The 15,096-nt window shown below is 44.2% G+C and overlaps 1 protein-coding gene across 1 annotated transcript in view; it reads left to right on the top strand.

Annotated features, from left to right (window-relative positions):
* The first annotated feature begins 493 nt into the window (after positions 1-493).
* LOC146813493 (uncharacterized) overlaps positions 494-15,096 on the top strand; it is a 35,570-nt gene continuing 20,967 nt past the window's right edge. Inside the window, exon 1 of the mRNA XM_085620253.1 lies at positions 494-650. The gene's annotated coding sequence lies outside the window, so the exon portion shown is untranslated. The remainder of the gene's footprint in view (positions 651-15,096) is intronic.

Below are 15,096 nucleotides of genomic sequence, written 5' to 3'. Positions count from 1 at the left end.
CAGTGATCTACATTGCAGCTGAGTTGGTTTTAGGCGGGAAGCAGCTCAAATGAAGCCATTTTTGGCTTCTAAATCGGTCCGGTGGCTTGTATGTACAGGGCTCATACTGTCACCCCCAAATAAACGCTTCTGAGGCCCCCCACCTCCGAAGGGTCCTGCAAAGAGTCAATCAAAAGCCCCCCCCCCCCCCCAAGAGTATGATGAATAATAATACCATAAAATACAAAAGACAGGCAACTCTCCGTCGTGGGAACTGCTTTGAAAATTCCGGTTAACTAACAGAGATTTCTAATCACAAACTATAATTGTATTAACCGCAGGAATCACTGCAGACACTGAGAGGCCGGTTTTGGTTTCACTTTGCCTGTTTTCCGGTCCCACTCATCTCTATCTTCCGCCTCATCCGTCTTCTGATCCCATGCGTCACCGCCTCCTCTTTGCCTGTCTTCCGGTTCCACCCGACGCCTCCCTTCCGCAATACCTGTCTTCTGATCACATGGGTCACCCCTCTCCCCATTGCCTGACTTCCGGTCCCACCTGTTCTCAGTCTAAATTACTTGTTTATTTGATAATCGGGAGCGGGGAGCTTCGCAATAATGTTTGCATGAATTGACATGCATCGTGACACAGCAGCCGAGAACCTGCAGACGGTGAGTGCGGACACATTATACCCAAAATATCTTAAATGTCATAAAACACAGAGGGGCCTGGTTTATTCCTTGTCCAGCCGCTGTTAATGTATCCTGCCGCCCTGGAAGGGAGCTCCCCTGAGGTGCTGAACCCATAGGATGGGGCCCTCTGGTGAGAATGTAACGCATGAAGTCATGGGGGAGCAGTTATATGTATTTATGTCTCAGAACCTTCATTTTGAATAAAACAAAGAAGCATCTTTGTCTCCTTGTTTCTCTTCTCGGGTTTTATGACCTTAGATCCCTAATTCCATCTCTTGCATCAATCCAGCACCAGGCTGTCCCTGCCTCTTTATCTCACTCTTGTAGGTTCTTTTTCCATCCCTGCTTCCTGCCTTTGTCACTCTTTTTTTATGTTTCTCTTCCTTCTTTCCTGTTTTTCTCTCTCATGCTCTGGATCAGAGTCAGTTGAAGAAAGATATGGCCCAGCCCGACAAATGAGTGCCAGTGGCCCACACCTGCAACCACCGGCGCAAATTAAGCACTATTCAATTCGATTTTATTGTTCGGTTAATTAAAACCTTTACTAAAGTTAAAAATGTACAGTGACTAATAGTAAAACAGTATAATAAAAAATCATCGCTACATATAAGCAGGGAGAGTTCATCTGAACCATTAAAATGACAGTTTAGGAGTCAGTCGTGACACGTAACTAAGCAGGTTTTTGCACACAAGGGTTAAACATTGTTCAAAGATACGCAAAACACAAACCAGTTGTAAAAAAAAAAAAAAAAAGGTAGATCTGCAGAATACAAACAGAAGGAATTCAGCTCAGCCACATATTAAGGGGTAATGTAGGTAACCAATAAAAGTTTTGTTAACATGATTTATAAACAGTGTGCAAAGTATGCAAAACACAGACCAGTTGTGAAAGGAAGGATCTCTAACGGTACTAACCTAATTCATATTGCAAGCTTATCTTTCTCAGAGGCTTGCCCAATACAATCCAAGTGGCAATCGATTAATTTATTTTTATTTATAATGTTTTATATAGCGCTAGCTTGACCCGTGTGTATCAGAGCGCTTTACATACACAAAGGAAAATAAAAATGTGCATTGCATCACATGATAAGAGGGAGCAATGGGGGTGTGGAATTTAATAAAATATCTACTTGTCCATGGGGCAGGTTGCCTCATATATCTACTTGTCCTGTAACAAAATCCACTTGTCCCTTTTGTTGCATGCAATGCGGTGACAAATTACGGCAGCAATCTCATTATAAAAGGGTTGTGAAATAGCCTCTCTGATAATGACAAGGCTTGTACCATAGTAGGGTTTGAATACTAGCAATTCCCTTATGTTGCATTGTTTCTGCAGGTCTACATACTGGGGCTGAAGATAGTGGTACAATCGTTCCAGGGTTGGAAGGCCCTTTTCAGTCTTTGCAAATCTACTAGGCCACATGTCATGTTTTAAGGGTTTTCACCAACTCTTATCTAATCTTTTCCCATAATGAGAAATGTTGGAAATTTACTCCTGACAGTCGCAGATGTATACCGTCTTCCAGGGTTAGGAAAAAAGTGGTTGGAGGAAAAGTGAACTTGGAAACATTCAGATTTTCACCTGAGCAAATCTACGCATGAATATTTGCTCATGGTAAAATGCAGTTCACAAATATTTTCTAGCAGTACTTTTGCTTGGCCTACTTCTGTGAAATCACTGCAACTGTATTTATGCACTGAATGCAAGGATATATACCATGAATGCACTTTTGACACTTTCTTTAATAATTGGGCCTCTAATTAGGCCTGGCCATAACCATGACCTTTTGTGTTTATTAAAATGTGGTCTCTCTCTCTCTATCAGCTGGCTTCACTGTGAATGACAGTCTTCTGCTCTTTCACATGGAGCATATTGGCACACAAAGTAGTTTTCATCAGTGCCCGGACCTGCTGTGGCAATGTGTACTTTTTGAGACCACATTTTTTTTTGCTTATGCCAATGTTTGTTAAAATGGTGAGGGCCCAGCAGCTCTCATACCGATAAGGTTTTACAAAAACCATGCCTGTAGAAGTCACGCATTGACAAAACCAAAAGACTGACCTCCAATTTCAGACCTACTGGCTTTGCCAATGCTTATTTATTTTTGGTTTCCATAATTGTATTTAAACTGGTTACACTGATTTTCCATTATGAATATTTTTGGGAAATACTAGCATACATCAACAGGTTACTAAATGATGCTGCAAAGATATGGTACCTAGAATCTTACGGTAGTTTATCGAAATGTTTTTTCCTACTTGCATTTTTTTGTGAACATTTTATTTTGAAAGCAAAGAATCATCACTCTTGCTTTCAAACTTCTGCAAATATTTGTATATAATGAGAACGCATTCTGGGACCATTATACATGGCCTCATATTACTAAACTTTGAAAACGTGAGTTCAATTTTATACTGGAACCACTGTCAGTAGTGCAGTCCGAGCTTACAACATGTACTTAGAGCGCTCACCCTAATAATAAAGGCATTCAAAAATTGAACCATAAATACAAGTATGAACAGCATTAACACATGGACACACATTACCTAAACTGTAGACAATGCCTTTTCCTGATCTAAAATGTGGTACTGCAAACTGGCAGCCAAAGGGTTTGTGCTGCAGGGGGTTGGGCCTACTTGCCCCAAGGACAAAATACACATTACAACTTGTTGCCCTTGACCCCAAACAATATGTCCTGGGCGTCGGGCTATAGGAATTCCACATCCCTGGAGCATAAAGATATAAGCAAAAACATAATACTTATGATTACAGTGCAAGGGAGATTAAAAGGCAGGTGGTTGGAACAGTCAGATAACCCCCCATCCTTGAAGGTCCAGTGAGAGGGGAGTCCACTAGGTTATTGAAGCCTAGGTTAGTTGGCTTTGGCGGTAAAGTAATTGTTGAGGAGATGGAGTTTCAGGTCCCTTTTGAAGCAGGAGATGGAGCATCTGAGGTCTATAGGTAATGAGTTCCACATCCTGGGTAACCAGAAAAGGCTCGGCACTGGGTCGTTTTCCTTTTCAATTTCGGAGGGATGAGAAGAAGTGAGTTGGTGCTTCTCAGAGTTCTGGATTTTCCTGCTTTTACCAGTTTGCTGTTTAGGTAGTTGGGGGAATGTGCGCGAAGGGCCTTGTGTGTGATGTAGACCAGTTTGTAGATACATCTACGTTCCATGGGAAGCCAGTTGAGGGTTTGTGTGATGTGTTCAAATCTTTTTATACCATTTATGAGTCGAGCTGCCATGTTAAGGACTGACCTTAGTGGGGCTAGGTGAGCTTTTGGTGTCCCTGTTAGGATGGCGTTCCCATAGTCCAGTTTGGAAAAGACTTGGGATTGAACTATTGTCTTGAGATCATCCTGGGGAATTAAAGGTTTAATTTTCTTGAGGTGTTTTTGTGAGTAGAACGTACCTTTTGCAGCGTTTTTGATGTGGTCCTTCATTGATAGGTTCTTATCTAGGGTAATGCCTAGTGACTTTACCGAATCGGATAGGACGAGGGAGCAGTTTAGAGCCTCAACATTCTTGAGCCAGTCTTGAATTTGTCGGTGGTTACTTTTTAGAGAGAACAGTACTAATTCCGTTTTGTCCGGGTTCAGATTTAAGTGGTTTGCGTTAAACCAAGTTTGGATCTTGGTTCGCATGACATTGTGGTGTTGGACGTCCCTGGGTGATTTGATTTTGTAGTAGATATGTGTGTCATCTGTATATAGGTGGTATTGAACCCCTGCTTGTTTCAGAATAATTATAAGGGGTTCCATGAAGAAATTGAAGAGGGATGGTGAGAGGATCAATCCTTGTGGGACTCCAAGTGTGACTCGTGTTGGTATCGAGAGGCAGGAGTTGATTTTAATTTTTTGTGAACGTTGTTGAAGGAAGGAAGTGAACCATTTTAGTACTGTGCCATTAATGCCAGAGCGCCTCTGCAAAGTCTCAAGTAGAGCTTGATTAGTTATTGTGTCGAACTCCGCTGATAAGTCAATAAGGATGAGGAGACAAGCCTCCCCTTCATCTAAGGCTCTGTGGATATCGCCTGAATTATTGAGCATCGCTGTTTCGGTGCTGCAACCTTTCCTGAATCCTGATTGAAAGGTGTTGAGGAGGTTGAAGTCATCCATATGTTTAAGTTGTTAGAGAACACACTTCTCCAATGTTTTAGCTAGGAATGGGAGGTTGGAGATAGGTCTCAGGTTGTTGAGCTCGTTAGGGTCGGCCCCTGGTTTCTTGAGTATGGGTGTGATTTGTCATAGTTGAAGGGAGTCTGGGACACAGCCTGATGTAAGAGAGGAGTTGATGATTTTTGTCCAGAAAGGGGCAATGATGTGGTTGAGTTTTTGTACTAATGTGGATGGGAGGGTGTCAGTAGTGTGGGAAGTAGGCTTTAAGCTTGCAAGTATATTGTAGACCTCGTTTTCCAACGTGAGTTCGAAGTCCGACAAATTAGCATCAATTTTCAGATGAAAGCGGACCTGGTTGTCGGTGGTAAGATTTTGATCTGTTTGGTCAAGGGTGATTAAAGGGGGGCATGTTGCGAGGGAGGGAGGATTTGAGGTTTGGATGAAGGATTGCTCAATATTTGAGACTTTATCTGCGAAGAAGCTGGTGATTTCTTCGCATCTATCCTTGGTGGCATTTATTTCTTGAGGGGGTGTGCCATTTGTTTGACTTTTAACAATGTTGAAGAGTTCTCTAGGTCTATTCTTTGCCTGGTCTAGTTGGCTGCGGAAGAAAGTGGCCTTTTCTCTAAAAATTTGTTTTTTGTATGCCGAACGGGCCGATCTAAGTTGCGCTATGTGTAGAGTCGAGGGGTTTAGTCTCCAGGTCCTTTCCGACTGTCTGAGTTGTCGTCTTTTGTTATTAATTTCCATGTTGAACCAAGATTTGGATTCGATAGATCTCACATGTTTGAGTGGCGCTACTTGATCTAACACCTCCGTCATTGTTGAATTAAAGTGGGCTGTGAAGTCGTCGGCTGTCATAGTGGCAGGCTGGAGTTGTAGATGGGCATGAATCCTGGATATCAGTTTGGTTATAGGGATTTCTTTGAAGTTCCTGGTACAGTGCTTAGGTTTGTCAGATCGTATTGATTGGTATCTGACATGTGAGTCAATATTTAACCGTATGAGGTGGTGGTCAGACCAGTCAATGGGAGAGATCGATCTCCGAGAGACCAGCTAATTTTTTGTGATGATAGCATCCAGTGTTACTCCTTTGATGTGAGTTGGTTCATTGCAGAGTTGTTTGAGGTTGGTAATTTCAAGCAGGTTGGAGAGTTTCTGGGCTGTGGTGTCTTCTGGGTTGTTCCAGTGGATATTGAGGTCACCCAGGAACACGTCTTCTGTGTCTCTTAGGGAGAAATGTGTTATTAGGTCGGTGAGTTCTTCAGCGAAGAGGGTGCCTTTAACTGCTAGTTCAACACCTAGGTACTCAAGAGTCAGGTATTCTGTAGGTTTTAATGTGGTAAGCTGTATTCCTTCTTTGTGAATGATAGCTAGACCGCCACCTGTTTTGATCGGTCTGTCGTGTCTGATGATGTTGTTACCTGGGGGGTGAGAAGGTCTAGGATGGGGGTAGAATGGTCATTGAGCCAGGATTCTGTGCTGAATGTGATGTCTATTTCGTACGCGAGTATGACTTCTGCAATGTCTGTGGCGTGTTGTACTGCTGATCTACAGTTGAGGAGCATGCACAATAGAGGACGGGGAGCCTCAATGTTGGTGTGTGCTGTATGTATGGAAGTGTATTGAGCAGGGGGTCTGGGCAAAAGGACGGGTCTAGGGATTCTATTTGTACCCACTATAACTGGGATTGCGAAATGAGCTGTGTTCTGACTTATTGCGAGGTAAGAGTCATTGATCTCTTTTGCTTCTCATGTTGAAATGGGGCAGAGAGCTCGGCTAGGGTGGTCTGCCTGACTCCTCATAGGACTGGCGGCCCAAGGGGTGCCAAGTGGGGCCATGGAAGAGGCTGTGTGGGGAGAAGGTGCGATTAAAAAAATTATTTGTTATTAACATGGGTAATAGAGCGATGTGCGAAATACGCTGAACACAGGCAAATTGTAGGATGACAGGGCTATAAACGAGAACATGTTACAACCTTGTTTTGCTCAGAGACTGTCAAAATGCAGTCCAAACAAAGCTTATTTAGAGAAAACCAATAGTCAGCCAATGGAATTTTTTTTTTTTGGGTGATGGGAATCCTGACTTCAACAGAGATGTTCTTGCTTGAGTTTGATGAATTCCACTTAACATGCAGACCCTGTTCTTGGCACACAAAGGTAGTGTTGCAAGCTGTGAAAAAGGTAGAATGATGCACACAGCCAACTTTTGCGGCAGAAGGTTGGCTTGGTACGACTGAAAAAAGACCTCTCTTGTCGGGACCTTCGTAGACCTACTCCTAGAGCAGCAGCAGTAGGATCCAAGTTTCGGGGACGTTTAGTTTAGTTTCATGCCTTGTGGTCCCACTGGAGTTGCAAAGGAAGCCTACTACAAGTTAATGAGAGTTGGCTTGTTGCCTCTCCCTTTGGATAAACCCTTTTGCCGCTCTTGTGACAAACTTGGTGAACCGGATATTAAGCATCAGGTTCTCTGGGTTCATACATGCAAGGATAGCTCTCCTGCAGGTGCGGACGCTGAGTTTGTTCCAGTCGCCCCATAACCAAATCCTTCGGTCGTTGAGGAGTGCAGGGCATAGGCAAACTACGTGCTCCAATGATTACTTGCTGCTCCCACAACCCCTGCACGTTGTATTATCATTAATGTGGTGCCAGCCAGGCAAGTGGTGCAGGTACGGCCAGTCCCCCATTCTAAGAGCTAGGAATCTTTTTTTTCCAGAACACTGCATAGGAGCAGGACCTGTGTGGTGCAGCAGTCCCTGGCTTAACTCCCGAATGATCGTCCAGGAGTGCTTACCCTGTGTCAGTTGCACTCTGTCTGAATGGAAGGACCAAGAGCAACACTATTGTTGATGTACATTTTAAGAGGTGGCAGGAATGGATTGGTGCTTCAGATTTCTTCGCTTCCAAAACTTGTAAGGAGTCATCTTGGTAACGCCGATGTGATAGTCCCTGTTGACTGTAGGATATTTCCTGCCACACCATAGCCTCCAGGCTTGCTTCTCTGGACAGGCATAGCTTATTACACCGCTTGACAAATGCTCCAGCACCAACCGCTCGATGATCTTGATGGCCAAACTCAAGTCATAGCTGCATTGGTGATGCGTTTTTTGGAAGTCTTAACACTTGCGTAAAAATTCTTGTTGTGATCTTGTTCACCAGGTGGTTATCCTTCCCGTAGGTTAAATAGTTGGAGATTTTAGCCTTCATAACGGTTATTAGAGGGGTCAAGCTTGGTCCAGATCGTTGCCTTAGGAGCTTCGCGAGTGTTACCTGGATGGTCAGGGCTTTGGCTCCTAACTCATCCCTGTGTTTAAGAAAGGTGCACCTTTTGTCCATGTGGACCCGTAGGTATTTATATGAGGTGGCCCTTTTAATGATTTCACAGTTGAACTGCCATCCACCACCTTGATGTTTTCTTGTCCCATAAGTGATTGTCCTTGTCTTTGTTAAATTTAGTTCCAACTTATTTGAAGATGTGTATAGAAGCAATTGATTGAGCAGCCTCTGCAAACCAACCCTTGTTTGACTGAGCAGAACAAGGTCATCCGCTTACAGCAGATTGCAATCCCTGGTTCTGCCAAATTTTGGAGGGTGGGAATTGACTTCATCAAGAGACTGTAATAGGTCGGAGATAAAAAGGTTAAAAAGAAGGGGAGCCAACACGCACTCTTGTTTCACTCCACGTGACGTTTGGGTTTTCCTTGAAATGTGGGATCCATCTCCCAGTTTCATGCGGATCCATGTGTTTGTGTGAAGCTGAATTATAGCTTTTAGGAGGGCGGGTGGAATCCCCCAGTTCTGCAGTTTAATCCATAATTGCCCCCTAGACACTTGATCGAAGGCTGCCTTGAAGTTGACAAAGCTGCAATGAATTAACAATCTTGAGGCTGTTGCTTTATCCATCAGTACTGATATGGCAAGCAGGTTTGGTATGGTGCCTGATTTTGTCACGAATCCCGTCTGGTTGAAGGGAATAAGATGACTTTTTGTAGCCCATGATGACAGGTCTTCAAGCAACAAAATGGCATAGTATTTTGATTCAACATCCAGGAGGGCGATCATCCTGTAATTTTTTGTATCGGATCTTGTGCCCCCTTTAAAGATTGGGTGTATAATGGCTCCACGCCAGGATTCTGGTATAAGCTGACTAGCTCAGCAATAACTGAATAAGGGTGCCAGATGTTCGGTCCAAAAAACGGTGTCTTGCTTGTACAAGGCCTGGGGAAGACCATTTGGGCTGGGAGCCCCGTCTGAGCGGTCTTTGATTATTGTCCATACGATACAGGTTCTCAGAAATTCTAATGCTTTTGATACCTGGTGGGGAAACTCCTCCTGCTGGGGTGACGGTTCGATATCTGTTGCTGGTGGTAACCAAATAGCTGTGTCTACTAGTTGGTCAAGTGGCCTGATTCGCTGTGTGCTCAGGGGGAGCTGGATTTGACTGTGGTTGAACGGCGTGGCCGGTGTTATAGTTTTGGCCGTTGGACTTTCTTCCTTTTCGGACTCTTTGAAGTGAGTTGTTAAAAAGAATACCCATTCACCTTCACAGATATTCGCTCTGCTTTGTCCTCCATAGGAATGTATTTTCCTGTTCACCAGAGACTAGAAAGACTTTGAATTATGATTTTTACTTGCATGGACTAATCTTAACCAGAACTGGTCAGAGCGTTTTTGTTTCTCTAAAAAGATTAATTGCCTAAATGGTTTTTGGGCTTGTTTGTAAAGGTTAAATAACTTTTCATCTCCCGGGCACCTCAGTACTTGTCTTAGTGCTGAATTGCATAGATTTTTTAGTTTCTTAATTTCAGCAGATACAATTATTGAATTGTGGGTCTTGATTTTTCGTGAAGTGAGCGCAAATATTTTAAGTAATTGACAAGAAAAAATCTCCCATAGTGTAGTGGGCGAAGTGTCGTCAGAAATCCTTGAGCCTAACTGGATTCTGCATGTTGTCATTATAGTTGGTTTTAAATGATCTGACCATTTTAACCTTTTAAGGTTCTCTGTGAAGATTTCGCTTGTTGTCATGCTTGCCATGGCATGCTGTGCAACACGAAAGGACAGGATGATTGCTTGGGGTGGATGGTCACTGCCGTCTCTTGCAACTATGAAATAATTTACGATCGGGGGCAAATCCTTATTGCATTTGGTGCAGTGTAGAAAAGAGTGCGTACGGCCGTTTGTTCTTGTCCAGTTTGGAGGTTTATCTGTAGAAAAACGACCATTCAGGATTATATAACCCAGGATGCTGAGCTGCAATACCATATATTCACCAGTTTTACTGTGTTTATTGCCAGCAGGCTTTGTATGCTCCATAATGTATGGAAGTCTCTCTGAACATATTTCATCATGGTCATCCGGAGGGTCTTGAAAAAGGTTTGTGCTGTAATCGCCGGAGATTAAACCGGCTACACATTCGTAATCACTCAGTAGGTTACGTATTATCCTGATTAGATGGTCGAACTTAGTTGTCAATGTTTATATTTATCTTGGCCGTAACGTAGATCGAGAGACCACCCCTTGGTCTACCATCCTTGTGTAATCTTGAGGCTGGAGACCTATATTCCAAATAGCCTTCTATCAGGAGGCTTACCTCCGACCATGTTTCCTGAAGGAGTGTGACCTCCTGTATTTTAAAAAAATGTTATCACATCCAATGACTGGAGTTTCTTGGTAGGACCGTTGATGCTCCAGGAGCACACTGAGAATCTAGTTTGGGCATTATTCCAATCACGGTGACCCCCAAAGAGGGCTGCTAACAGCCAACACCAGTCATCCTACGTGGGGTTGGGCTCCTCTGCTGCAGGTTGGTTATTACTCGCAGGGGCTCCGCTTAGGGCCGATATTAGTATTGAAAACGGTGGGTAACTGGGGTTGTCATCAGTGAGGTCACTGACAATGTCATGAATGATTTAATATGTGACGTCATCAGCAGTGCATTGCGGGGGCGCGAGTTATAGTTAGTTGAACTAACTATAACGCCGGAATTTCTAGGGTTTTATACAAGTGAAATGTCCAACTAACTAGAATGCTCCTGAAACCTATGGTTTTTTCAGTGAATTTCTATGGTTTTTTAAATGCTAATTTCTAACTATAAAGTACCTGAAACCTATGGTTTTTTCAGTGAATTTCCATGGTTTTTTAAATGCTAATTTCTAACTATAACGTGCCTGAAACCAATGGTTTTTTCAGTGAATTTCAAAGTTTTTTAAAATGAAAATTTGGAAGTCTAATGTACCTCAATCCTGTTTTTTTTTATTTTATATATATATATATATATATATATATATATATATATATATATATATATATATATATATATATATATATATATATATATTTTTTTTTTTTTTTTTTAAATTGTGAATGATTTTTAGTTAGGAAAACTATAGTCAATCTTTTTTTTTTAATATTATACAGTCGCGCACCCTTCGCGCACCCTACACGATGGCTGCATGCATTCTGGTAGCCATTTTGAAAAGTTGCGCTGTGGTCGCGACTTCGGAGCAATTTGTAAAGTATGAAATATCTTTAAAATAATTATAAATAAAAGTTTTCCTTTAGGTGTTTGTCTAAATTTATTAATAAAAGTATTTTTAAAGTATTATTTTTAATATAATTTCTACAAAAAATTATTCGATTATTATTGGATTCGGAGGTTAGGAGGGATGACCATTTTGCTTGATCTGTTTTGCAAGATTTTTTGGTCTAGTCAGGTGGACATCCTCCTGCGGGTGAGGTACGGCTTGGGGATTCTATTCAAAAGGTGAGGAATCCACAGGCAGAAGTATCCATCAGAAGAACAAGTTACTTACCTTTGGTAACGCTTTTTCTGGTGGATACAGTGTCTGCCTGTGGATTCCTCACTGTCCCACCCGCCTCCCCGTTGTGTGTTTTGCGGTTCGCCCTATGTGGGAAGGGTATGCCCAGACGTGGGTCCCGTGCTCACTACACCACTGGAGTCAAGCTATCCTGGCTGAAGTGGGGTGAAACCCCGAAATCGGTTCTAGGATGCTTGATTCTGGTCCAGGGAAGACATGGCTTCACAGTTCGGGCTGGACTGTTCCCATGAGGCACAGGGTCAAGACTGATTTGCATATGGCCATGTCTGAACTGGGGTGGCGTGGTGAGCAAAATAACAATGGATTAAACCCAGATCTGTGACTGGGGGTGAATGTTTTGCCAATGTGCGACATTCCATTCATCATCTTGTGTGTTTTGCGGTTCGCCCTATGTGGGAAGGGTATGCCCAGACGTGGGTCCCGTGCTCACTACACCACTGGAGTCAAGCTATCCTGGCTGAAGTGGGGTGAAACCCCGAAACCGGTTCTAGGATGCTTGATTCCGGTCCAGGGAAGACATGGCTTGGCAGTTCGGGCTGGACTGTTCCCATGAGGCACAGGATCAAGACTGATTAGCATATGGCCATGTCTGAACTGGGGTGGCGTGGTGAGCAAAATAACGATGGATTAAACCCAGATCTGTGACTGGGGGTGAATGTTTTGCCAATGTGCGACATTCCGTCCATCATCTTGTGTGTTTTATGTATGGTAAATGACCGTGCATTCTAAAAAACATGTAGACGATCCATGTTGTTGTAAGGAAACCGAGGCTGTTCCGTTTCCTCACAACGACGTGCACTGCCCCTCAGAGACGACGTGAAGCAGGAACCATGAGGAGAGAGGAACCACGAGGAGTGAGAGGTAAGGGGGATTGGGCATGGGGTGGGAGTATCTTTTCTAGGGTTTAGGGTAGTGCAGTGGTGTTTGGGTAGTGTAGGGGGTCGTGCTGGGGGTAGTGGTTTAGGGTAGTGCAGTGGTGTTTGGGTAGTTTAGGGGTCGTGCTGGGGTAGTGTTTTAGGGTTTAGGGTAGTGCAGTAGTGTAGGGGTCGTGCTGGGGCTAGTGTTTTAGGGTGTAGGGCAGTGCAGTGGTGTATGGGTAGTGTAGGGGGTCGTGTTAGGGGTAGTGTTTTCGGGTTTAGGGTAGTGCAGTGCAGTGGTGTTTGGGTAGTGTACGGGGTCATGCTGGGGGTAGATTTAGGGTTTAGGGTAGTGCAGTGGTGTTTGGATGGTGTAGGGGGTCATGCTTGGAGTAGTGTTTTAGGGTTTAGGGTAGTGCAGTGGTGTTTGTGTAGTGTAGTGGGTCGTGCTGGGGGTAGTGTTTTAGGGTAGTGCAGTGGTCCTTGGGTAGTGTAGGAGGTAGTGCTGGGGTAGTATTTTTGAGCTTAGGGTAGTGCAGTGGTGTTTGTGTAGTGTAGGGGGTCGTGCTGGGGATAGTGTTTTAGGGTTTAGGGTAGTGCAGTGGTGTTTGTGTAGTGTAGGGGGTCGTGCTAGGGGGTAGTGTTTTAGGGTAGTGCAATGGTCCTTGGGTAGTGTAGGAGGTAGTGCTGGGGTAGTGTTTTAGAGCTTAGGGTAGTGCAGTGGTGTTTGTGTAGTGTAGGGGGTCGTGCTGGGAATAGTGTTTTAGGGTTTAGGGTAGTGCAGTGGTGTTTGTGTAGTGTAGGGGGTCATGCTGGGGTAGTGTTTTAGGGTTTAGGATTGTGCAGTGGTGTTTGGGTAGTGTAGGGGGTCATGCAGGGGATAGGGTTTTAGGGTTTAGGGCAGTGCAGTGGTGTTTGGGTAGTGTAGGGGATAGTGCTGGTAGAAGTGTTTTAGGGTTTAGGGCAGTGCAGTGGTGTTTGGGTAGTGTAGGGGGTCGTGCTGGGGGTAGTGTTTTAGGGCAGTGCAGAGGTGTTTGTGTATTGTAGGGGGTCGTGTTTTAGGGGTTAGGGTAGTGAAGTGGTGTTTGTGTAGTGTAGGGGCTCGTGCTGGGGGTAGATTTAGGGTTTAGGGAAGTGCAGTGGTATTTGTGTAGTGTAGGGGGTCGTGCTGGGAGTAGATTTAAGGTAGATTTAAGGTTTAGGGTAGTGCAGTGGTGTTTGGAAAGTGTAGGGGGTCGTGCTGGGGTAGTGTTTTTGGGTTTAGGGCAGTGCAGTTCAGTGGTGTTTGGGTAGTGTAGGGGGATCGTGCTGGGGTAGTGTTTTAGGGTTTAGGGCAGTGCAGTGGTGTTTGACTAGTGTAGGGGATGTGCTGGGGGTAGTGTTTTAGGGTTTAGGGCAGTGCAGTGGTGTTTGTGTAGTGTAGGGGGTCATGCTGGGGGTAGTGTTTTAGGGTAGTGCAGTGGTGTTTGTGTAGTGTTGGAGGTCGTGCTGGGGCTAGTGTTTTAGGGTTTAGAGTAGTGCAGTGGTGTTTGTGTAGTGTAGGGGGTCATGTTTTAGGTTAGTGCAGTGATGTTTGTGTAGTGTACGGGGTCATGCTGGGGGGTGTGTTTTAGGGTTTAAGGTAGTGCAGTGGTGTTTGGGTAGTGTAGGGGTCGTGCTGCGTGTAGTGTTTTAGGGAAGTGCAGTGGTGTTTGTGTAGTGTAGGGTGTCATGCTGGGGGTAGTGTTTTAGGGTTTAGGGTGATGCAGTGGTGTTTGTGTAGTGTTGCTTGTCGTGCTGGGGGTAGTGTTTTAGGGATTAGGATAGTGCAGTGGGGTTTGTGTAGTGTAGGGGGTCGTTTTTTAGGGTATTGCAGTGGTATTTGGGTAGTGTAGGGGTTCATGCTGGGGGTAGTGTTTTAGGGTTTAGGGTAGTGCAGTGGTGTTTGGGTAGTTTAGGGGGTCGTGCTGGGGGTAGAGTTTTAGGGTGTAGGGTAGTGCAGTGGTGTTTGTGTAGTGTAGGGGGTCGTGCTGGGGGTAGTATTTTAGGGTTTAGGTTAGTGCAGTGGTGTTTGGGTAGATCAACAACAATAGATCTCGCCAACCGCGCAGCGCATGCCCTGCGTCGCTAGGCGAGACCTAAAAGCATTGCACCAAGATGGCTGCCAACACTGGATTGAAGTGTTGTCAGCCAATTAGAGCCAAGCTCGTGCTTGTGTAGTTAGGTCCGCCCAGATATATAAACAAATGTTTATATATCTCAAAAACTACTGAATGGATTTACACCATTTTAAAAAAAGGTCTCTTTCTGAAACAAGGGCTACCTTTTTGCCAAATTTGGTGTAATTCCATTCAGCAGTTCGAGCTGTAGCCGTGTCTAAAGTTTTCTATGGGAATTAACATTGAGAAAACACGATTTGGGACCCCCCTTTTTTGTTGGCCCCCGCTTGGTGAATCACCCTGAAACTTCAGGATAGGAGCTGACAGGAGCGCCCCACAAGTTTTGAAATTTTCGTGAAGATTCGTCATCCGGCGCCAAAGTTATTGGGAAAACAAAAAACTTTTTTCCTATGGAAACTAGGTCCTAACTTTAACTATCTACTGGCGACCGCCAGTAGTATATATATACATA

This window comes from Triturus cristatus, chromosome 7, assembly GCF_964204655.1.
Source record: "Triturus cristatus chromosome 7, aTriCri1.1, whole genome shotgun sequence".
NCBI lineage: Eukaryota > Metazoa > Chordata > Amphibia > Caudata > Salamandridae > Triturus > Triturus cristatus.
Note: the sequence above shows the minus strand (reverse complement) of the source record. Positions and strands in the feature narration are given on the sequence as shown.